The sequence below is a fragment of the Mauremys mutica genome, unplaced genomic scaffold (assembly GCF_020497125.1).
Source record: "Mauremys mutica isolate MM-2020 ecotype Southern unplaced genomic scaffold, ASM2049712v1 Super-Scaffold_100297, whole genome shotgun sequence".
NCBI classification, from domain to species: domain Eukaryota; kingdom Metazoa; phylum Chordata; order Testudines; family Geoemydidae; genus Mauremys; species Mauremys mutica.
Genome location: NW_025423307.1, coordinates 382,947 through 407,908, shown reverse-complemented (window position 1 = coordinate 407,908; position 24,962 = coordinate 382,947). Strand labels below are relative to the sequence as shown.

The following is a 24,962-nucleotide window of genomic DNA, read 5'->3' as shown; positions in this document are numbered from 1 at the left end:
CTACACTTTTGATCTTAGCTCCAAGGAGCTGAGAAGCGATGCTGAGAGTTTCGGATGCTAGGCAGCCGCTCTTCCTCCACTGCTTTCTACTTCAGCACGAGGCGCTCCCAGACACGCACCAAACACCATTCACGACACTTGATAACTAGGTAACTCGAAGTGATGATCACTTCCCCGAAATGACTCCACTGGAAGAATTCAAAGCAAGAGCCCTTAACACACAATTCTGTTCAAAGACAGAGAAGTCTTTCAGCCTCCTTCCTCTTGCAGGTTTCCCTATATGCTCCTAATTTGCATAAACGCACCCACTGACCTGTGACTAACAATCTCTCACTGTTAACTCTTACAGCAAAACAGGCCAAAGAAAGCCTATGCAAGCGCTATCCCGCAGCCCCAATGCTCTTTTCTGCTCCTTCTCAAAGGTACACACAAGTGTTTTGCTCCATACCAGTCCAGTTTCTTGTCTAACCACTGCACACACATGGTATAACCCTACCCTGAGCTGATTCCCGACTTTTGCGCTCAATCCAGGAAAACGAGAATTGAGAGAGAGGCTGTGCAGGGAAGTCTTCCTCAACTTGCACTCCACTCCCCAACGGCCTTTTGGGCTCTTCTGTGTACTTCAGGTTCCATTTGATTGCCAAGGTTTATGGTCTTATTAATTAGCCATCTCCTAATGCAAGGATGCTACATGTCAGACTAAAGATCGATTTTCCAAAAGAGCTGAGAAACAGAACTAAAGCTGAGCCTGAGGTGTTACATTTACATGAGCATCCAGAATCTGACTGTGCCCTGGCAAGTTCAATGCTTCTGAAAGAAATCAGAAAATAAGGAGCCCGTCAGGGCCCCCTGCTAGCACCAAGATCTAGTCAATCTGTAGGGAAATAAGGAAAAGGCGATGAATAAAGAAGTCAGGAAATAACAAGCAAATGAAGAACGGATTTCTCTCCAATTTACCATCTTCTCAGCTACCAATCAAAGTTAAAGACCTAAAGTCAACCTATCGGCATAAGTACAGGTGGTTGAATGGAAGTTAAAAGGAGCTGCTGTGGCAAGTGTTAGGAGCCTGCAAGCAGCATGCAGATCGTTTAAAAATGCTGCAATTAGAGGCTGCGACAAAGTTCCTCCTCTACCTTGGTGGGTCCTGTGCTTATTGGCAGATTTTCTCACCTCAGTGATCTTCCCCTCTGGTGGAACCCACAGTCTGGGTCAACTCCTCCTGTGTCTGATCAGGAGTTGGGAGGTTTGGGGGAACCTGGGCCTGCCCTCTACTCCGGGTTCCAGCCCAGGGCCCTGTGGATCGCAGCTGTCTATAGTGCCTCCTGTAACAGCTGCATGACAGCTACAACTCCCTGGGCTACTTCCCCATGGCCTCCTCCAAACACCTTCTTCATCCTCACCACAGGACCTTCCTCCTGGTGTCTGATAATACTTGTACTCCTTAGTCCTCCAGCAGCTACACCCTCACCCTCTCTTGCTCCCAGCTCCTCACACGCACACCACAAACTGGAATGAGCTCCTTTTTATCCTGATTAGCTCTGCCTTGCTTGGCTGCAGGCAGTGATGAGCTGCCAAATTTTTAACAACGGGTTCCTTCCTCCCTCCAAAATTTTAACAACGGGTTCCCTCCTTCCCCCCCCCTCCGTGGGGGGGGGGGTCGTGCCCCATCCAACCCCTCATGTTCCTTAACACACACACTCCGAGACCCCTGACCCATCCCCCCCTTCCCTGTCCCCTGACTGCCCCTTGCCGCCCCACCCAACCCCTCCTCTCATTCTCAATGGCCCCCCAGAACCCCTACCCCATACAACTACCCCTTCTCTCTGTCCCTGAGTGCCCCCACCACCTCATCCAACCCTGCTCTTTCCTGACTACTCCCCAGGACCCTTGCCCCCATTCAATCCCCCTGTTCCCTGCCCTCTGACTGCCCTGACCCCTATCCACCCCCCCACAACCCACCCCCTCCCTGCCCCCTTACCACACTGCCTGGGGACCGGGTCCACTCTGCCAGGACCACGACCGGCGCCGCGGGGCCCGACTCGCCGGGCCGGGTCGGCCCCGGGGCCCGACTCGCCGGGCCACTCGGCCCGACTCCCTGGGCTGGCACCGGGGCCTGACTCGCCGGGCCGTTCGGCCCGACTCCCCGGGACGGGCCGGCACCGGGGCCCGGCCGCTCGGCCCGACTCCCCGGGCCGGCACGGGGGCCCGGCCGCTCGGCGGCAGCCGTGGGGCCCGACTCCCCGGGCCGGCGCTGGGCTGGAGGGAGCCGCGGTCTGGGACCGGGAGCTGCTGAGCCAGCCGCACCTCCCCTCCCCCTCTGCGCCCCAGCTTACCTGCTGGCTGCCTCCATGCTGCTTGTTCAGGCTTCCCGCGAACATCTGATTCGCGGGAAGCAGGGGAGGGGGAGGAGAAGGGGGCGGAGCAGGAGAGGAGTGGGCGGGAACTTTTGTTAAATTTAGCAGCCCTTAACAAGCGGTTCTAAAATGGCTGCTAAATTTAACAACGGGTTCCCGCGAACCCGTGCGAACCCGCTGCAGCTCACCCCTGGCTGCAGGTGTTGTAATCAGCCTGTCAGGAGTGCTGAAAGCCTGTGAACTGTACCCAGGTGTGTTCTCAAGCAGTGTGAAAACGTGCAATTCCCGCTCACACTGCACAGGGGCAGCACAGCTCCGGGGTTCTCTGGAATCACACAATAATGCTGGCTTTGTTCCCACAGCACCTGGAGCTTTTCACAGTGAGACATGGGGGTGCTGCTGCCCCCGCCGCAGCCCTCGGTCCCGCACCTCTGCTGGGAACTTGTTATGCCACGAGGGGGTGCAGGGAGACTGTGCAGGAGACCCAGGCCCACACCCCGAGCACTGCAGCTCCAGCGCTGTGTTCAGGATTCATTTCTGCTCTCTGATAAAACTGCCCCAGGCTCCTCTGTCCAACTAATATTCATCCAGGCTCCCCGGCGCCGTTAGTATCTGTCCAGAGCTCTCGCCAGCCCTGCCCCAGGAGAGCTGGGCGCTCGCCCTGCTCTAGGAGAGCCAGGCAGGCCCTGAGCACTAGACGGTGACCCTAGGCCAGTGGTGCCAGAACAATCTGTATAGTGGGGGGGGGCTGAGCCACCCAACCAACTGTAACCCCTGGGTGTGATGGAAACCACGTCAAGCCAGGGGCTGCTGCAGCCCCCCCAGTTCCAGCCCCTCTGCCCAGGCAGCTCCCCCAGCCTGACACACACACACAGCCCCTGCACCCGCCCCACCCCAGGGCTCCTCAGCCCAGAGGGGAGCCCCCCGGCTGAGTGGGGAATCAGAACCCCCCGAAATTACCCTGGGACCAGCATGATCTGCCTCCGCCCTGCCCTGCTCCGCATGTATTCGGAGTGAGTCAGTTTCCCTGTCCCAACATGTGTCCTGTGTTGTGTATTTGGTTGTCATGGGTTTTGTTACTATGGCAACTGAGTTAGACTATTAAGGGATAGCTCAGCCGGTTTCAACCGGCTGAGTGAGCTCTCTGTCTCTGTAAATAAAATGGAGGTTTTGGTTAGCTATCTGCTCTCTGGCCTCAAGTGATTGCTTCCTACACCGGCTGCCCCAAGGATACAACACTGGCGACGAGGATGGGATCCTGGTGCTGCTCCAGTAACAGAAGGAAGTAGAAGTCAAGGTAAAGACCAAACAAAGAAAAAAAGCTGCTTGTTGCACTGACTGTGAAAGTGAAACTAAAAATCATGGCTACTCTGACCAGGCCCCTGGAGCCTTTTGATGAGAATACAGAGCAGTGGCATGTGTATACTGAGCGTTTTGAGCTTTTTGGTATTGCAAATGACATTACAGAAGCGAAGAAGGTGCCAATATTCTTAACTGTTGTAGGGGCTAAAACCTACTCTCTGCTACGCAGCTTACTACACCCTGTTAAGCCTGAGACTAAACCTTACAGTGACATTGTGGAAATCCTGGGGTCTCATTTCTCCCCAAAACCACTGGTAATTGCTGAAAGATATAGGTTCCACAAAAGAGACCAAAAGGAAGATGAAACAGTTGTACAATTTGTAGCCATTTTAAAAAACCTAGCAGAACACTGTGAATTTAAAGAGATGTTAAATGATGCCCTGCGTGACAGGTTAGTGTGTGGCCTCTGCAGTGAAGCTATACGGAAGCGCCTACTGACAGAGGCTCAGCTTACATTACAGAAGGCTGTTGATATTGCTGTCTCCATGGAACTGGCTACAAGGGAGGCACAATACATCGGTGCATCCCCTAGGGTGCAAAAAGTGTCACAAGAACTGACCCACAAAACGGTGCAGAGTCAAGAATGTTACCGCTGTGGTAAGCTGGGTCACCAGGCATCAGAATGCTGGTGTAAGGACCTGGTGTGTCGACACTGTGGCAAAAAGGGACACATTGAGTATGCCTGTAAACAAAAGAAAAAGAGGCCTGTGGTCTGGCCGACAAAAAGAGGAACCTTGCATACCCTAGAGCAGACCCAGGATGATCAAGGTGACACCTCCTCACAAGAGGAAGTGCCACTGCATGTTTTGTCTTTGGCAGCGGGCTCACATGAATACTGGGTAACCCCCTTATTGGAGGGCAAACCTATATGCATGGAACTAGACACCGGTGCAGCTGTCTCGCTGGTTCTGGAGACTGTGTATAAGGAAAAGCTACAGCATCTTCCGCTTAAGGCAACAAAAACTGTTCTGAAGACATATACAGGTGAAGCTGTGCCCATGTTGGGCACTATTGATGTTAAGGTGGAGCTCAATGGACAGGCGGCTAAATTGCCACTGTTTGTGGTGAGAGGTGACTACCCAGCCTTAATGGGTAGGTCTTGGCTTGGGAAGATTCAGCTGAACTGGGCAGAAGTGCACCGGATGACTAAAGAAGAAACCAGTCTAACCCCTATACTAAGGAAACATGCTGCTGTTTTTGGAGATGATTTGGGAAGTATGAAGGGAATCACTGTGACATTGAACATTAAACCTGGCAGTCCACCAAAATATCTGAAAGCCCAAACTGTGCCATATGCCATCAGGCCAAAAGTTGAAGCAGACCTGGAGCGCCTGGTCACCAATGGAGTCCTAATACCAGTTACCCATAGCTCATGGGCCACTCCTATCGTTCCAATAGTGAAGAAAGATGGCTCTCTCCGGATTTGCGGTGATTTTAAAGTCACTGTCAACCCAGTGTTGTGTGCAGAGCAATACCCGCTTCCCCACATCGATGACCTCTTCGCAGGCCTGGCTGGGGGACAAAAGTTCAGTAAGATTGATCTGAGTCAAGCATATTTACAGATGCACGTCGATGAAAAGTCCCAAGAGCTGTTGACTATTGTGACTCATAAGGGGCTTTATCGATACTGTCGCCTACCCTTCGGAATCACATCGGCTCCCGCCCTGTTCCAGAGGGCTATGGACCAGATCTTGTGTGGCTTGTCAGGAGTTCAGTGCTATCTGGATGATATCCTGGTCACTGGAAGAAATGAAGAGGATCACTTAAGGAATTTAGAGGCTACCCTACAAAGACTGGAAGAGTATGGCCTACGAGTTCGCAAAGACAAGTGTGAATTCTTCAAGCCCTCTGTTGAATATTTGGGACACATCATCGATTCTGCAGGTCTTCATAAGGCCCCTGCAAAAGTTAAAGCTATTGTGGAGGCTCCCCCACCTCGAAATGTAAGCCAGCTGCGCTCATTTCTAGGACTACTGAACTATTATGGAAAGTTCATCTCACAGTTAGCCACACTGCTAAAACCACTTCATGAGCTCCTTGGGCAGAACAAGGCCTGGAAGTGGACTGAAGCCTGTGATGTTGCATTTAACAAAGCTAAGGATGCATTGTTAAATTCTGAAGTTCTAACGCACTTTGATCCATCCTTACCCCTGCAATTGGCCTGCGATGCTTCCCCTTATGGAGTGGGAGCGGTCGTGTCACACATTATGCCTTCGGGAGAAGAAAGACCTATTGCTTTTGCTTCACGCACTCTAAGCAAAGCAGAAACTAACTACGCCCAAATCGAACGTGAGGCATTAGGAATTGTTTTTGGAATTAGGAAGTTTCATCAGTACCTGTTTGGGCGAAAGTTTACTCTTCTTACAGACCATCGACCTCTGACATCAATTTTTGGACCCTACACAGGCATTCCCCCATTTGCTGCTAGTCGTATGCAACGTTGGGCATTGATACTTTCTGCACACACATATGAAATCAAATATCGGAAATCCACTCTGCACGGCAATGCAGATGGCCTCTCAAGGTTGCCTTTACCGGTCAAACATCAAGATAGTGCCCAAAAGGAAATCTTCTACTTTGAACAGGTAGAGAATACACCCATCACTGCTACTCAGATAAAGAAGGCAACCCGCGTTGACCCAGTATTATCCCAAGTTATGGACCTGGTGATGCATGGTAAATCTCGACAAACCTCTCCGGTCTCACCCGACCTTGTTCCCTACATGTCCAGGCGGACGGAGTTATCGGTCCAATCTGGTTGTTTGTTGTGGGGGAGGCGTGTCATTATTCCACCACCCCTGAGATCACAGATGTTAGAACAGCTACATTCCGGTCACTGTGGAATAGTGCGCATGAAGGAAATTGCACGAAGCTATTTTTGGTGGCCTAGATTGGACAGTGCTATTGAAGAGAAGGCAAAAGCTTGTATGTCATGTCAGAGTGTAAGAAATGCACCCCAGTGGGCACCCCTACACCCATGGGACTGTCCTGAAAACCCGTGGCAACGTATTCACGTTGACTTTGCTGGCCCCCTTGAAGGAAGCATGTTCTTGGTGGCAGTAGATGCCCATTCTAAATGGCCAGAAGTCTCTATAATGCAGTCCACTACTGCAGAGAGTACTATCCAAAAACTACGAGGACTCTTTAGTCGTTTTGGTCTGCCAGAACAACTTGTGAGCGACAACGGACCGCAGTTTGTCTCTCAGGAGTTTCAAAATTTTATGAAGGCAAATGGGATACACCACATCACGTCAGCACCATATCATCCGTCCACCAACGGATTAGCTGAAAGATTTGTGCAGACAATGAAAAACGCTTTGAAATGAGCAAAGGGACAACACTCCATTCAAAAGCGTCTGGATACCTTCTTACTTTCCTATAGAAACACACCTCATGCTACGACCCAGGCTTCCCCAGCCTTTCTAATGATGGGACGACAGCTGCACACTTGCTTTGATCTGCTGAAACCTTCTGAACCCAGACAAACTGTGCAACATCAGCAGCAATATCAAGTCATCAGACGGGCACCCAGAGCAAAAGACCGAACCTTTAGCCCAGGACAGCCAGTTTTGGCTCGGAATTATACTTCCAGAGCTAAATGGGTCCCGGCCACAGTCATCACTCAAACAGGACCTGTTTCCTATATAGTCCGGACTGCAGAGAATCTTACCTGGCGGCGACATGTAGATCAGCTGTTGCCAGGTCATGCCAGTCTTCAGGACCCATCTGCAGTTGAGGGGTCTGACTTCACCCCTCCTGGTGAGACACCGAATCATGAGTCACCTGTTCCTGACTGTTCTCCTCCATTACTGCCGGCAGCTGAGATACCCCTTTGCCCAGCACGAGCTCATACCACCTCCTCACCTATTCGTGCTGCGGACCCTGAGCCCCTAGTACTTTCGGGTGCAACAACACCAGAAGTTCGCCATAATCCACCTAGAGACAGAAGGCCTCCTCATCGGCTGGATCTTTAGTTAGGGCGAACCCACGGTTATGGGGCAAAATAATCCCCAGGGTTTAGCCGGGAATGGAGGCAGTCTACCCTCCTTCTCTAGTTTAGTGTGTGTTTTATTTAGGGGATGTTCTTATTAGGGGGGGAGTAATATGTTGTGTATTTGGTTGTCATGGGTTTTGTTACTATGGCAACTGAGTTAGACTATTAAGGGATAGCTCAGCCGGTTTCAACCGGCTGAGTGAGCTCTCTGTTTCTGTAAATAAAATGGAGGTTTTGGTTAGCTGTCTGCTCTCTGGCCTCAAGTGATTGTTTCCTACACCGGCTGCCCCAAGGACTTAACAGGGTAGAGAGCATGTGTGTGTCGGGGGGGCGGGGGAGAGACAGTGTGTGCGTTGCAGAAGAGTGAGTGTGTCGCACACTGTCTCTAAGTTCAGACAGCTGCTGGAAGCAACCAGTCCTGAGGCAGGGGACAGCCCCGACATCAGCTCCACTTCTCTCACTGGCTCAGCTCAGCACAACACTCTCTGTCACACACGCACACACTGCTGCCTGTTTAGCTCTGTGTCAGGGGTGCTGGAACAGGGGGTTTAGAGGGCCAAGGCCCCACCACTCTTTACTGGCTGTTAGGACAAATGATGGAGTGGAGGGAGGGTGCAGTCTTGGGGAAGAGGCGTCTGTGGGTGTGGCCTTGGGGGGAGAGGTGGTGTGAGTGGGGGTCCTTAGGGAAGAGGTGTCATGGGGGTGCCACAGTTCGGACAACGGTGCCCCCCCCACTCTAAGGAAGCTTCTGCCGCCCCTGCTCTGTGTTGGCAGAGCGGGAGAGAGCAGCATCCACGGCAGTGATTTGTTCCCCAGGGCTCCGGCAGGGGGGCTCGGGAGGTGATTTAAAGGGCCCAGGGCTCCAGCCACTGCACCAGCCACCTTTAAATCACCAGCCTGGGAAAGCCGGGCCAGGCTGGCACAGTGTACCGGCTCTTGCCGGTGCCCCATACCAGAACATACTGGCTTACTTTCACCTCCGGAACGTCCTCACGTGGATCAATAACTGGTTAAAAGATAGGAAACAAAGGATAGGAATAAATGGTCAGTTTTCAGGATGGAAACAGGTAACTGGTGCTGTCTGTACTGGGACCAGGACTAGTCAATATATTCATAAATCATCTGCTAAACAGTGAGCTGACAAAATGTGCAGATGATCCAAAACTACCAGCTTTCTTCCTAGAACGAATGCTCCTTGAGTGGGGTGATCCACAGGGAGTAGCTCAAACCTCCAAAGTGCCTGGGCAGGGGCAGGACATTAGCACAGCAAGGGACGGGTGTGGCAGTGACATCACAAAGGCCTTTTGCAGGACCTCAGACTATTGGTCAAAGGTGGTGGGGAGGTGGTGACCTCACAGAGAGATGCTGACATCAGGCAGGCATGAGAGGGGTGAGGGGCCAGGGACACCTCAGATACCCCTGTGGCTTTGCTTCAGCACGTCTCTTTCTCCAGGTCTCTCTTTGAGGACTGAGAGAGTATTCGGGTTCAGGTACGTGAGCGCCAGGAGTTTTCTCCTTCCCTTTTCCTGATTTTACTGAAAAACAGCCGTCCCTGTTTAGAAGGTAAGAGCCTCCTTGAGGTTTGAAACCTGTTCAGTCTGATCCATCTGGTGACAGTTGAATTCTAGGCATGGAAAACACGAGCTTAAGGAGGCAGAATTTTATTGCGCACCTGGGATTTTGTCCCTTAGAATCACTGGGGACATTAGGGTTTGTCCTTTTTGTTTCACCTCTTCCTCCATCTCTCCCTCTCTCCTTTCTTTTTGTCTCTTGCTTCTTTTGTCCTTTCATCTGTTCCCCTCCCAACACCAGGAGGTGTGTGTGTGTTGCAGGGGAGTGCTCGGCAGCTCCCACTGTGGGAGGTCCACCCAAAAATGTGGGGCTGAAATAGTGCTCGGGCAGTGATCCCTAGCGGTGACCTGGGCCATCCTTTGGGCTCTCTGGTGAGAACCCTCAGCCTCCCATCCTCAGTCTCTACCCTGATTGGCTGAGCAGGGGGTTATTGACAGGGAGGAGACTCCTTGTTGTTCTCTTTTAAGACCAAGGAAATAAGTCATAACCAGTTCTATGTTTGATGAATTTTGCTGCTTCTCTGCATTAATGGTCTCTGAGCAGTTCATGATTCTCTCTAACATTGCAGTTCTCAAATACTTGCTGAATAATTACTGTGCACTGTTGTTGGTCTGGAGCTCATCCGAGAGGACTTTATTCAGGTCATTCAATGTCTGAAATTCAAGATCCGATGGTTAGTTTGAAAATCAGGGCTCTTGGGTCCTATTCCCAACTCTGCCACTGACTGGCTGTGTGGCCTAAGACAAGTCAATTCTCCTTTCTCAGCCTGAGCTTCTCCCTCTTCCAAGTAGGGATAATAATGATCCACTCCTACCTACCTCAACACACTGACTCTTCCCCAACACACACACTGTCCCTCCCCACACACAAACAGTCTCCCCACTGCAGTTGAAAAGCAACTGGCAATGTAGTAGGATGCCCAAGGAATGATGCGATAGAGAAACCTGCATCATGTGATGCTGTACAGGCCTGTGAGGCATTGCAAACCCTTCCCAAAGCACCCTGCGGCCAGTTGCACAGTGGGATAGCTACCCACAATGCACTGCTCTCTGTGGCCATCCGAGAACTGCTAGCATGGATGTGTTCTGGTGACACAAGGGGCATAGGGTGGACATTCAATAGCTGTTTAATTAAAACACTTTAACTAAAGCAGCAATGTCAGGGGCTCCTTTCTTTCCTCACCCTGGAGTAAACTCAGCTTTTTATTCCATCCTTGGTGTTTCATGGAATAACAGACGACTGAACGTGGGTCTCAGGAGAGGGGCAGAGGTTCAAGCAGTGGGAAGGGCAGGTCTCGGGGGAGGGGGCAGGGAGGTGGGGGCAGTGGGCCTCAAGGGAGGGGCGGGTTGTGGGGAGGGTGGGTTGCAGGGATGGGTCAGAGAGGTGTGGGTGGTGGCTGGCGGCTGGCGGGCAGACCTTGTGGTAGGGGGTGGAGAGGCATGAGCAGCAGGCAGAAAGGCCTTGGGGAGTTCACCACCCTTGGTGCAGGATTTGACTTGTTCCTGGAGTGAATGTAGCACTGTGGAGTGTCAGGCACAGGCTGCATGACCCCCTCCATTTATCCTTGGTGCAGATACAGCCCAGGCAGGGCTAGTGCAACCTCCCGTCCTGCTGCCCTCCACCATTATCTGCACAGCCCACCTGTCAGGGCAAGAGGGGAATGTTGCTCCATGGATCCTGGTTCTCAGATGGGGCTGCGTGGTTGCATCCACCAGACTGAGCCTTCTAATATCCTTGGTGATTGTTCCCAAGATCCAGGAATTTGTGCTCAAACAAACAAACATGTCCCAGCTTCCTGGTTGAAAATAAGGCCCTTTCCTTGTAATATGCAGGGAAGAAGTAGATTTTCACCCCAGATGGGATTTGAACCCACAATCTCTGGCTTCGGAAGCCAATGCCTTATCCATTAGGCCACTGGGGCTCTGATATACAGTTCCTCAAGAGATGGAAATTCCCTCTCATAAATGCACATTCCTCGCATTTGCTCCAACACTAAATAGCCCTTTTATGCGCCTTACAGAAACGTCTGTCTCTCTCAATCTAGTGGTCTGCTCTAGCGCGGATGGGACAGGGAAGACAGAAGCTCACCCCCCAGCACAGGTTTGGGCAGAAATGGCTCTTGGGCTATTTGCTGTGCATGCAGAGGACTTGTCCAGGCAGGTGGAGCAGCCCAGCCAGATGAGGAGCTGGAAGAAGGAGACCTGAGTAGCCTGGACATCCCTTTTTTTCTCCACAGCCACTGCCTATCAGCAGGATTCCTCCTCCTCCTCAGTGAGACTAAATCTCCCAACCTAGACAGCCAGCCTGTCCGCTGCACCCCAATCTCCCATGCCTGAGCCTCCCTGCCAAAGTCCTGCACCTGGCCCCATAAAATTAAGTCTCACGTGTCACTGGGAACTCGACTTCTTGTGCCCAGAAAGTCTCGGCCCCCCTCAGTAGATGACTCAAGAAATACAGTGTCTGCCTTTTCCAAAGAAGGGCTTGGAGAGGCTTTTTCATTATAACTGTGTGGCCTAACGGATAAGGCGTCTGACCTCGGCTCGGGCAAGTGAGGGCTCAAGTCCCTTTGCGGTTGTGTTTGTGCATTTTTACCTTTGTGCTGAAAGTCCTGCTCCCTTCAGGGCTGGAACCTCTTCTTAGCCGCTCAGGCCAATGCTCTGGCTGCAGCTAGAGCCCCAGGAAGGCGTTGGGGGTGGGCATCACAAAGTCTGGGGCATGAGCCCCAGGTGCTTCCAGTCTCGCCTTTGCCCTTCCTGACTTGCCAAAGAAAATGGGCGGCTGCCCAGGCTAGTGTGTACAGTAGTTTCCCTCTTCCATATGTGCACCTGTCCCTGTGCTTGAGGGGGTTTGGTAAATAGCACCTTGGGAGCCTGGGTGTTTCTCTTCTTCTCGCCAGCTGGGGAAAAGCCTCTTGGGGAAAAAATCTCCTGCCCCACTGCCAAAGTGAGCACCTGGAGTACGAACGGTAAGAGGCCCCACCAAGGGGGCTGGCCCTGCTTTCCTATCGTCTTCGGATGTTGGCCACAGAGTGTCAGCAGCTGGCTGTGCATGGTTTTCAGTGGGTGTTTGCCATGCCAGGGAGCAGGGAGCAGCCTGGCTGGGCGTCTCTGTGGCTGTCTGCTGGCCACGCATAGGCATGGTTCTCCCCTCCTCTTGCCCTGCCCTTGGTTGCTCTGTGGCTTTTAAGCTTCCCTTGGAGCTGTCAGCACCAGCCACCTCTGCGCTACGTGCCCAGAGGAGGAGAGGTGTGTTGGGCTCCAGCCTGGGACTCTTCCTCCCTCCTGCCTTTCCCTGACTATGAAACCTGGCCCTGATACTCCTTTCTTCAAGTGCCATGTGGGCAAGAGGAAAAGTGTGACAGCTGCAGGGACCAAAGTTGTGGACATCAGGTGAAGCAGCGAGAAATAACCATCCGGTCAACCCGCAGGAATCTCTAGCCAGACTGTTAAGTTCTAGGACCCCAACCTATAGCGGCCAGTCCATTGAACCAACTGGACCAAAGACCTATCTCCAGTGGGCATCAGTCAGGGCTGTCTCCTGCAATTTTGCTGCCCCAAGAGGCGAAAAAAAAGGGCTGCGATCAGCGGCACTTCGGTGGCAGCACTACCACCGACACTTCATTCTTCAATGGTGATTCAGCAGCAGGGACCTGCTGCTGAATTGCCGCCGAAGAGCCAGACATGCTGCCTCTCTCCATTGGCAGTCCCAAGCACCTGCTTGCTGCGCTGGTGCCGGCCCTGGCCTCAGTCACCAGCAGGAGGGGAGCGGGGGGAACCTTACTCTAGTTCACCAAGAAAGAGGGTAGCCAAGCAAGTTGAGCTCTCAGGAGCCGCCCGAGGTAAGTCTGCACCCCAACCCCCTGCCCCAGCCCTGAACCCCCCCAATCCAGATCCCCCTCTTGCACCCCAGAGCCCTCACCCCCTGCCCCAGCCCAGAGCTTCCTCCCACACCTGGAACCCCTCATCCCTGCCCCCACCCCAGAGCCATCACCCCGTCCTGGACCCCAACCCCCTGTCTCAACCCACAGCCGCCTCCTGCACTCTGAATCCCTCAGCCCCACCCTGCAGCCTGCAGCCCCCTCCTCCACCCCAAACCCCTCATCTCCCCACAGCTCCCACAGGCAGACCCTGGAGCTCCCAGCAGCCATGGGTGGCCGGGGAGCCCCCACAGCCCCACACCACTGCGTATGGACCCTGCAGCTCCCAGCTGCTGTGGATGGACCCAGGATTTCCCAACAGGCATTGATGGCGTGAGGACCCTGCAGCCCCACGTCATTGCTAATAGACCCTGCAGCGCCGAAGCCCCTGGAGCTCCCAGCCCCCACAGGCAGGAGAGGGAGCCCCCAGCTCTCAGACACTGCAGGCAGAGCCTGGCGTTCCCAGTCACCGGGGGGGTGGGGCGGGGGTGAGGAGAAGCCGCAGCCCCCAGCCATTGCAGATGACCCTGTAGCTCCCAGCTGCTGCAGGTGGATGCCAGAGCCCCCAGCTGCCATCGGGACCCCGCGGCCCCCGGCCTCCACGGGCAGGAACCGTCACCCCGCGACCGGCAGAAAACAGCCGCGCGCGGAAGCCCATCGTGCCCTGTGACCCCCCCGGTGCTGTGGCTTCTCGCCAGGCAGGAGGCGGCGCCCAGTAGTTTCCCCAGGAATTGAAATTAGGGGGGGGTGTTTGAATTTACAGGGGGGGTGTCAGGGCCCATGAGATATATAAAAGAGATCTGAATAAAGTAAATGTTTTGTTAGGATAATGCAAATTTAACATAAGGATAATGCAAGTTACACATAACAGGTCTAGATTTCTAAAAATATATATAATTTAAAAAAATGTATTTAATTTAAATTGACTTTTGAAAAGTAAGCCCTCATGGGATAAGAGGGAAGTCCTCTCATGGATCAGTAACTGGTTAAAATCTTGGAAACAAAGGGTAGGAATAAATTATCAGTTTTCAGAATGGAGAGAGATGGTATCCCAGAGGGGTCTGTACTGGGACCATTACTGTTCAACATACTCATAAATGATCTGGAAAAATGGGTAAACAGTGAGGTGACAAAATTTGCAGATGATATAAAACTGTTCAAGATAGTTAAGTCCCAGGCAGACTGCGAAGAGTTACAAAGGGATCTCACAAAACTGGGTGACTGGGCAACAAAATGGCAGCTGAAATTCAATGTTGATAAATGGCTTCATCGGATGCATAGAATGGAACATATAGTGAGGATATATGTATAAGCACACACACATACACACAGAGAACATGAAAAGGTGGGTGTTGCCCAACCAACTCTAAGAGGCTAATTAACTAAGATGAGCTATTCTCAGCAGGAGAAAAAAAAACTTTTGTAGTGATAATCAAGATGACCCATTTAAGATAGTTTGACAAGAAGGTGTGAGGATACTTAACATGGGGAAATAGATTCAATGTGTGTAATGGCTCAGCCATTTCCAGGGTCTATTTAAGCCTAAATTGATTGTATCTAGTTTGCATATTAATTCAAGTTCAGCAGTTTCTCATTGAAGTCTGTTTTTGAAGCTTTCTGTTGCAAAATTGCCACCTTTAAATCTGTTACTGAACGGCCAGAGGTTGAAGTGTTCTCCTGCTGGTGTTTGAATGTTATAATCCCTCAAACCCATTGTTAAAGGAGCCCTAAGGTAAGAAGGGAGAAGCAGGAGAGCTGTGGGGAAGTAGCCCAGGGAAACGTAGCAACTCTGGCAGTGAAAGGTTGGCTGCCAACAGCTGCTCCCATTAGGGTTCCTGGGCTGGAACCCGGAGTAGAGGGTGGGCCTGGGTTCCCCCCGACCTGCCACTACAGGAACATCTCCTGGAAGGGGACATCAGGTCCCTGTCAGGACAAGTGGCTGAACAGAGACTGTGGGAGTTCTCTCCCCAACCTCCTTGCAGCCTATGATGAAAAGGGCTCAGTAGACTGTAACCCTGGCCCTAGAGACAGAAGAGCTATGTGGAGAGTCACAGTGAGCCACTGAGGCTAGTGAAACTACCTGGAAGCGCAGGACCCACTGTCACTGACTCACAGATTGTGGCCCCATGCGGTCTGTGGGGGGTGCCCCTTTCAGTGCAACAGCCCTTCTCGGGGGTCCTCTCTCTCGGGGTCAGGCCCCTCCACCTCCTGGAGCCCCACCTCTCTGAGCCTCAGCACATCTGTCTCTTGCCGTGGACCCCCCAGGGAGTCCACGCGCTCTGGACTCCCTGGGCCTCCTCACCCCCGAAGGGGTTGATGCCCCCTGTTCTCTAGCCTGGAGCGACTCTAAACCAGCATAAAACAGGACGGTTTATTGAGAGCTGAACCCAGCACAGGAAACTCTCAGGGCCTCAGGCCTGGCCTCCCTCAGCCCAGCACATCCCAGTCCCCCTGCAGCCAGGTGGGCTCTGCCTGCTCCCCCTCTCCAGCCCCGAGCCCCCCTGCTTCCCAGCTGGGCCACCCATATCCCCGGCCCCAAGCCCTCTCTGTCCATTGGCTTCTCTTCAGGTAAACAGGGTCGTACACAGGCAGGCCTGGGTCTCCTCTCCTCCCAACCCCCCTCTGGCTGGAACTGGCTGGTCAGGGCAACGGGGTCCTCTCCCCGCAGCCCATTGTCCCCCACTGGCCAGAACCGGCTGTGACTCCAGAGCTGGGTCTCCAGGTCACCAGTCGCTGGGGTCTCCATCGGCCGGGGTCCCGAGTCCCTCTCCGGTCCTCTGTAACAACAAACTCCCTCTCCCCACACCTTGTTAAACAAGTAACACCCAGGGACATTGAGTCCCACCCCCTGTGCATGCAAAGCACAGAAAACACCAAAAAAAACCCACTTTGTCACAAGGGGCACCATCAGAGCTGGGGGAAGCCTAGGGGGCTGCGGGTCGGGAGTGAGGGGCACCAGCAGAGCTGTGAGTCTGGAGGTCAGGACTGGGATAGCAGGGGCTGCGGGTTGGGAGTGAGGGGCACCAGCAGAACTGTGAGTCTGAAGGTCAGGGCTGGGATAGCAGGGGCTGCGGGTCGGGAGTGAGGAACACCACCATAGCTGGAGGGAGCCCAAAGGGCTGCGGGTCGGGAGTGCGGGGCACTGTCAGAACTGGAGGGAGCGCAGGGGGCTGCAGGTCAGGAGTGAGGGGCACTGGCGTCGCAGTGACTGGGGAGCTCAGCGGGGAGTCTAAGGGGCTGCGGTTCGGGAGTGAGGGGCACCAGCAGAGCTGTGAATCTGGAGGTCAGGACTGGGATAGCAGGGGCTGCGGGTCGGGAGTGAGGGGCACCAGCAGAGCTGTGAGTCTGAGGTCAGGACTGGGATAGCAGGGGCTGCGGGTCGGGAGTGAGGGGTGTCACGGAATCCCCGGGCGATGCTCTGGAACTGCTCCCCACAAAGCCAGGGACTCTGGGGAGCCTCCTCTCCCTTGGAGCAGACTGTCTCCAGGGCAAGAAGCTCCCACGGCTTCAACTCCTGGGTCTCTCCTTGGAGCATTCAGCATCCTCTGCCCCTCCGTGCACTTCCCACAGAGAGTCCGCCCAGGCGGGGTCCTGGGGAAGCCAGAGGGTCCTGCACCCCCCACTTCACAGTCAGACGTGACTCTCAGCCAGCCAGTAACACAGAGGTTTATTCGATGACAGGAACAGGGTGTAAAACAGAGTTTGTAGGTACAGCGAACCAGACCCCTCGGCCAGGTCCATTCTGGGGGGCAGTGAGCCAGACCCCCATGTCTGCACTTCACTCCTCATCCCCAGCCAGCTCCAGACTGAAACCCCCTCCAGCCCCTCCTCTCTGCTCAGCCCCTTTCCGGGCCAGGAGGTCACCTGACCTCTGTCTCCAACACCTTCAGCCGGCACCTTTGCAGGGGAGGGGTCCAGACCATCAGTTGCTGTGAGACAAAGTGCCAGGCATTTAGGTGCACTGACCCTTTGCAGCAATCACACACCCTAATTCCAACTCCTAGATACTTAAGAACTGCATAGGGGACACTGAGGCACCAACACAGTATTCAGAGCAAACATTAAGAGCATTCCCAGTTCTCCGCAACCGCCAAAAATGTTCAAACTGGGCTCTGCACTTCCTAAAGCCGGCTCTGGAGGTGGGGGATAGCAGGGGGCCACGGGTTGGGAGTGAGGGGCACCAGCAGAGCTGTGGGGCTGGAGGTCAGCACTGGGATAACATCCAGCCTGATGGTAAGCGATGCCCAGCTGAGCCCATGGCCAGTAGGTCTCCTGCTCCACCCACAGCCGGGCTGGGAGCCAGGACTCCTGGTTCTTCTCCCCAGCTCTGGCAGGGCAGTGCTGACTAGTGGTTAGAGTGGGGGTTGGGAACCAGGGTATCCGGGTCCCACCGCTAGCTCTGGGAATGGAGTGAGGGCCAGTTGTGGTGTCCCCCATGGCTTGAAGTGGTTTCCATCCTGTGCAGGGTTTACAGGTTTGTTCACTGGCTCTCAGCACCTCCCACTATACAAATTGTCCCAGTGCCGTGGGGTCTAGTGGTTAGAGCAGGAGAGGCTGGGAGCCAGGCAGGGGCGGTGGGTATAAGGGCCCAGGGGAGGCACCTGGCCCGTGCTCCACCCAGAGGCCCTGCTCCCACGAGTCCTCTCCCCGCAAGGCCCCATCCTCACTCCGCCCTTTCCCAAGTTCCCATGGGGCCGTGGGGGGAGGGGCCGGGGTGCAAACCGGGGTCAGGGGAGTGGAACAAAAGGGTCCTGAGGGTGGAGTGTGGGCGGGGCTGAAGGGGGTGTGTGGGCGGGGCTTCATCAGGAGGAGGCGGGGCGCGAGCAGGCCTTGGGGCAGGGCCGCAGGCCGGGCCCGCCCACCCTCCCTCCCCAAATGCAGGAGTCCCAAGCTGCCCATGGAGCCAGGACTCCTGGGTTCTGTTCCTGGCTCTCCCACAGACTCCCAATCTGAGCTGGTGCAGGCCATAGCGCCCTCCCTGGTGCCTCAGTTTCCCCCGTGTGAGACGGGTACCAGTGTGAACGGCTGCAGCGCCGTGGAGAATCTCGTCCCTTCTCCTGGCGGCTCCTTGGTAGCCCTGGGGAAGCAGCCAACTGCTGCAGCCCCTGGATCCCATCTGGGCAGCCTGGGGCTGGGGGTGGGATCTGGGCCATGGAGAGAAGAAATCCCCCCTTACCCCACCCCGGGGTGCATGGGGGGAGGCAGGGGAGGGAGTCCTGCAGCCCTCACAGGGGAGAAGGGGCTGGTTCCCCAGCTTGGCTGCTGGTGGCGGGGTGGGGGGCACTGGTGGATTGGGGGCTCCCCCCAGCGGGGCTGGAGATGGAGCACGGCCTGCTGGGAGCTGACATCTCCTCTGTATGTGGGAGGGTGACACTGGCCAAATTGTGGGACCCCCTGTCCCCCCCCGGAACAAGGGAGGGGCCTCTCAGCCTTGCCCCCTCCTTTCTCTTTCCCCAGCACCTGCCCAGCCCAGCCCCACCGTCCTCAGCGCCAGCAGCTTCCCATTGTGGGGAGTGGAGCGGCTGGGGGGTGGGGGCCTCTCAAGCCCCCCGTGGGGAGCAGGGCCGGGCACTGGGGGGGCAGGGGCTGCGATGGGGGGAGGTGGGTTGGAGAGATGTCGGGGGTGAAGCTGAGACTTGGGGGGGGGAGAATGGGGCAGGCTGCAGGGAGGAAGTGGGGGGGAGCTGGGGGGATAGAAGCTGCGGGGGGGGGACACAGACGGGGGGGGACTGGGGATACCTCGGGGGGGGCTGCTCAAGAGGCAGTGGGCCGGGGGGGGCAGGGCGGGAGCTCACACAGGGGTTGGGAGGGGGGTCAGGCCATCGTGGGTGTCCTTGTGAACCCCCCGGCCGGCAGCACCCCCTGCTGGGGGGGATCCGGTCACTGCAGCCCCCAACCTCGCACTCAAACCCGGGGGGGCAGGTTTCTTCTTGCGCTCCCATTGGTCAGGGCTCTGTCTCCTCTTCTTATTGGCTGTCTCGGGAGAGGCGGAGCTTCCCAGGGGCCGTCACGTGGCCCTGAGGCGTTCGCGAGGCGGTTCCTGAGCATCCCAAACACCCCCCGAGCTCCCCCTCCCCTGGTGCCGCCCCTCCCCCTCCTCAGCCCCTGCCCCCATCACCCCCCCGAGCTCCCCCTCCCCCGGTGCCGCCCATCCCCCTCCCTGCTTCCGCCCCAACCACCCCCCCGAGCTCCCGCTCCCCCGGTGCCGCCCATCCCCCTCTCTGCCCCGCCCCCAAACACCCCCTGAGCTCCCCCTCCCCCGGTGCCGCCCATCCCCCTCTCTGCCCCTTCCCCCAACCACCCCCCAAGCTCCCCCAATGCCGCCCATCCCCCTCTCTGCCCCGCCCCCAACCACCCCCCCGAGCTCCCCCAATGCCGCCCATCCCCCTCTCTGCCCCCGCCCCCAACCACCCCCCGAGCTCCCCCTCCCCCAATGCCGCCCATCCCCCTCTCTGCTCCCGCCCCCAACCACCCCCCTGAGCTCCCCCTCCCCCACTGCCGCCCATCCCCCTCTTCTGCTCCCGCCCCCAAACACCCCCCGAGCTCCCCCTCCCCCAATGCCGCCCATCCCCCTCTCTGCCCCCGCCCCCACACCCCCCCCGGAGCTCCCCCTCCCCCACTGCCGCCCATCCCCCTCTTCTGCTTCCTCCCCCAATTCCCCCCGAGCTCCCCCTCCGCGAATGCCTTCAACCCCCTTCTACCCCTGCCCCCAAATATCACCCGCCCCCAAATACCTCCCCTCTACACCTCGCCCCCCAAATAGCCCCTGCCCCCTCCCCAAATGCCTCCCACCCCCCTTTTCTACACCCCACCCCCAAATACCCCCCTCTCCCCCTCCCCAATTGCCTTAAACCTCCCCTTCTACCCCGTCGCAAAATACCTCCCACTCCCTTCTACCCCCCGTACCTCCAAATACCCCCTACCCCCTTCCCAAATATCTCCCACCCCTCGTCTAGCCCCCACCCCCCCAAATACCTCCCACCCCTCAAATACCTCCCAACCTCCCTCCTCTTGTACCCCTGCCCCAATTCCTCCCCCCTTTCGAACCCCACCTCCCAAATACCTCCCGCCCCTTCTTACCCCACCCCCAAATACCTCCCACCCCTTCTACCCTTGCCCCCCAAATACCTCCCACCCCTCCTCTTCTACCCCCTGCTCCAATACTTTGCACTCCCTTCCTCTTCTAGCCTCCCAGCCCCAAATACCTCCCACCCTTCAAGCCCCCTCCCCCCAAATACCTCCCATCCTCCCCCCTCTTCTTTCCCCTTGCCCCCAATAGCTCCCACCCCTCATCTAGACCCCCCTCCCCGAATACCTCCCATCCTCCTTTTCTTCTGGCTCCTCTCCCCACAACTTCTCCCCACCTTCTAGCTCCTGCCTCCAAATACCTCCCACCCCCTCCTTTTTAGGCCCTGCCCCCCAAATCCCCCCTTCTAGCTCCACCCCCCAAATACCCTCCACCCCTTCCTCTTCTAGCTCCCATCCTCCAAATCCCTCCCATCCTCTCCCTCTGCTAGTCCCCCAAATCCCTCCCACCTCCTCCCTCTTCTAGCCCCCTGCCCCAGATACCTCCCACCCCTCGTCCTCTGGTAGCCGTGCGTTGAGTGGATCTTTTCATTGCTCTGTCTGCAGCCCCGTGCAGATCCCTTTGGTGAATTGTGTAGCTGCTAATGGGTTCTGCTGCCGTCGCTGGGTGTAAGGCATGTTCAGTAGGGGTTTCTCCCCGCTGCCCTGTTTGTATTTCCTCTCCCTACTAGTGTTGGGGTGTCCTTCTCCTGTCGGTCAGTGTATTGGTGATCTCATCTTGGGGGCATGTGTGTCAGGTCGGTGCCAGGGCACCCCTGTAGTCAGACATCTGAGGATGTTCTCTCCGAAGGCCGGTGTCGGCTCTTGTTCCCCTGGTTGGCTGGTGTCTTTATGGACGAAATTCCCCCTTAGACACACTATTTCCAGTTCCCCAAACCTCAGGGGTGACCCTTAGGCTAGTGATCTGTGCCACAGTTCATAGACCTCAAGCCTTCTGCTAACTGCCGCTGCCAGTGTCCTACAGGAGACAGGCCCGTGGGTTCCTTGCATTACTGCCGCATAAAAGAAATGCTCAAGCTAGCTACATGGGCTCCAGGTGGTGGTTAATTTACCCCCCAGGGGAGTTTGTGAGTAGCCCTAGTTTTTCTCTCCAATGTGCCTTGCTTTGCATTTAGAAAGATGAGGTGGGTGAGGTAATATCTTTTATTGGACCCACTTCAGGTGGTGTGAGAGACATTTCTGAGCTACACACAGATCTCTTCTTCAGGAGACTATCCTAAAAATGTGCCCTCCTTTCTCTCTGGTTGCCTATTTCTAATTTCATATTCCCTGAGATTTTTTCCAGGGTTCACTAATAATAAAATATTCACATAAAATATCCTCAGATTTTGACCTTTTCTCAAATTTTTGAATATATTTAGAAAAGTTTTGCTGATGTTTCCCATTTTCTGTCAATTTGTCAAATAACGCTATGAAATTCACTCTCATGTTACCTCTTTACCTACTATTGATGATCAATACAAAATTCTTCACATTTTTTCACTGTCTGCGCTACTTTGTGAAAATTGATCCAAAATTCTCCAGATTTCCACCCTTTTCTCTTTAAGGACTTAACATAGACATCAGCTGTCAGATTTTTCTTTTTCCATGTAATTATTAAATGTCTGTTAAAAAGCATCTCGTGTTTGGAGACATTCTCATGTTTAGTTGCAGCAAGTTCTCCTCTTTTGGAGGGAATTTGTTGCCTTAGTCATTCTCCATCCTGGCGGTTGCAGGGAGTTAAATGGGGAACTTTCTCCTCTCATCTGAGATTCGTTTCTTTCCCCCTTTATCTTCATTAAGGGGTTTGCTGATGAAAGTGACTTGCCCCATGTAGTGAGGCGGCCTGGTTCCCAGGTGCCCCGGAGGACAAAGAGCCCATCAGAAGGCCGGAGTGGGCGGAGCTATGGTGCTCTGAGCCCGCCCCGCAAAGGGTCAAGCGCCGACCCGGAAGTATAAAGGCAGGTCCTCCGAGCTCAGTAAGGCACCAGCCGTCAGAGGGACCGGACGTCTGCGACTGAGCTCCCGCTGGGGAGGCAGCAGAAGGCAGCGACCGGCCTAGCCTTCCCCTCGCTCACTATCCCAGGGGAGGCCTGGCCGAGCCTGCCCCGCTCCAGCTGCCCGGAGGAGGAGCCGAGCCTGCCCCGCGCTCGCTACCTGGAGGAGGCCTGGCCAAGCCTGCCCCGTGCTCACTACCCCGAGGAGGACTGGCCGGGACCGCCCTGCTCCAGCTACCCTGACGAGAAGCCGAACCTACCTTTCGCCACCTACCCCAAGGACCCGCTGAACCTGCCTGGGGACACTCACCTTGAGGAGCCGATGGTGGTTGACCCCTGTGCTGACCCCACGACGACTCAGGTACTCGGTGACGGGGAGAGTGGAAGTAGCCCGGGGGCAGCCGACCCCAGTCTGGCTGCAGCACTGCCAGAACCAATGTCAGTGTGTTGCGGCCAGGATCCCCATTGACACAGCAGCAGGTGGCCTGCTGCTGTTGGGCCCCGGGCTGGGACGCAGAGGAGTGGGCGGGTCTGCGTCCCCTCTGCCACCCCACTCAAGGGTGGCAGTCTCCCCCTCGCCCTGATGCTCAGGCCCAGGAGCCTGGGCTTAATGTACTGAACTATTGTTTGCTGTCCCGCTCTGCCCCAGGCCCTGGGCTTTAGGGACTGAACTGCTTGCTCGGCGTAGTGAGGCAGCCTGGTTCCCAGGCGCGCCAGAGGACGAAGAGCCCCCTCTCCCGACAGCGGATCCCCTACACCCCATATTTAATACACACCAAAGCCAGAGGCCTCCCCCCATTTGGGGGAACAGTGTCTCCCGGCTGCCCGCAGGACAGTTGGCTGGACCCTTTTCTGTTCCTCAGGGGGCACAGGACGAGGGCTCAGTCTGTGCCTGGCTCCTTGCTGCCCAGGCGGTCCCCAGAGTGGCTGAGAATCTCCACGCTGCTGTGTTAGCCCCTCACCATGTTCCCCAGCAGCATCCCAAACCCCCATGAGGAATGGTCTCCATGAGGGGTTGCTTTGTCCAGGGCTGAGATGGAGTTGTCTGTGGGGTGGGTCCCTATTGGCCATTATCTGCCAGTCACCGGGCATGGACATTTCTTACAAAATTTGGCTCCTCCATGCCATCCATTGTGCTGTTAAAGAAGCATCGCCCAGGGCTTCCCCCACCCCGTGAGAATGGCTGGCAGGGGCTGCTGAGAACTTTCTCTCCATTCATCAGTTACTGATAGGAAATCACCACAGACTTTGCTTCTCTCCCCATTTTCAAAACTGGAGGAACCTCAGGTTTCGGAGGGAAAACTGTTGCTGAGAATCGCTCTCAGAAGAAGTGGGGGGAGGGGGAATGAAGGAGGCGGAAGGGACTCTGGCCTCATCCCTCCTGAGCCATGTTTCTGGTCTCACTGAGACCAGGGTTAATCAAGAGACACTTCAAGGAAGAACATGGAGCGATGCCAGATTAACATGGGGGCAAATCAAACCAGGCCATGTCCCTGTAGGGAGGGGGTTCAGATGTTGCTAAAGGGTGGGGGGAGCCCTCAGTCTCTGACTCTCTCTCTCTCTCTCTCCTCAGGATATTGGGGTTGAGCTTCCTGGGTCAGATGCTGTTGCCTGTGTTGTGATCTTGGAGCCAAGACTGAGCAGCTGCTGCTCCCCCGGTGGGGTCTGGGCTTGGGAGTAACTTGGAGCGAAGCTTCCCCTGTGCCCAGGCAAGGTGAGGACTTTCCCCAGCTGTAATTAGCTCCATGGGCCAGCCCTAGGCTCTGCCCACCCCAACATCTGAGCCAGAGACTCCAGGTGATCGACAGAGACCTCAGGGAACGTGCTGGGATGGGCATGAAAGTGACTCTGCACAAACAGCCCCTCCTCACCCCACAGCTCTCCTCCCCTCAGCAATTGGAGGGGCCGATCCAGCCGTAGGAGAGCGAACACCCAGGAATATGTCTGTCTGCCAGAGGGGGCGGGACAGGAGATGGGAAACACAAGGAGAAAAGGGAGCGAGAGATTGATAGGGGCAGTGGGAGAAATAACTGGCGAGAGAGATTCCCAGATCTCCAACCTGCCCCCACACACTTACTGCAGCAGCCCTGGGCAGATTCACTTTCCAGTGAAGAAGGTGACGTGCAGGGAGAGGAAAAGCCAGTTCCTGACTCTCCCTGTGCCCCCGGCTGTGGGAGTGTGCTGCCCTGGGGACAATGTCTGGGGAATTCCCCCAGAGTCACTCCTTTTTCATAGATTCTAGGACTGGAAGGGACCTAGAGTCCAGTCCCCTCCCTCATGGCAGGACCAAATACTGTCTAAACCATCCCTGGTAGACATTTCTCTAACCTGCTCTTAAATATCTCCAGAGATGGAGATTCCACAGCCTCCCTAGGCAATTTATTCCAGTCTTTAACCACCCTGACAGTTAGGAACTTTTTCCTAATGTCCAACCTAAACCTCCCTTGCTGCAGTTTGAGCCCATTGCTTCTTGTTCTATCCTTAGAGGCTAAGGTGAACAAGTTTTCTCCCTCCTCCTGATGACGACACTCTTTTAGATACCTGAAAACTGCTCTCATGTCCCCTCTCAGGCTTCTCTTTTCCAAACTAAACAAACCCAATTCTTTCAGCCTTCCTTCATAGGTCATGTTCTCAAGACCTTTAATCAATCTTGTTGCTCTTCTCTGGACCCTCTCCAATTTCTCCACATCTTTCCTGAAATG

The 24,962-nt window shown here is 55.3% G+C and overlaps 1 non-coding gene across 1 annotated transcript; it reads right to left on the bottom strand.

The window, feature by feature from the left end:
* Positions 1–11,130: 11,130 nt before the first annotated feature.
* TRNAR-CCG lies at positions 11,131–11,203 on the bottom strand. Its single transcript has one exon. It is a non-coding gene; the product is annotated as a tRNA-Arg (tRNA).
* Positions 11,204–24,962: the final 13,759 nt, after the last annotated feature.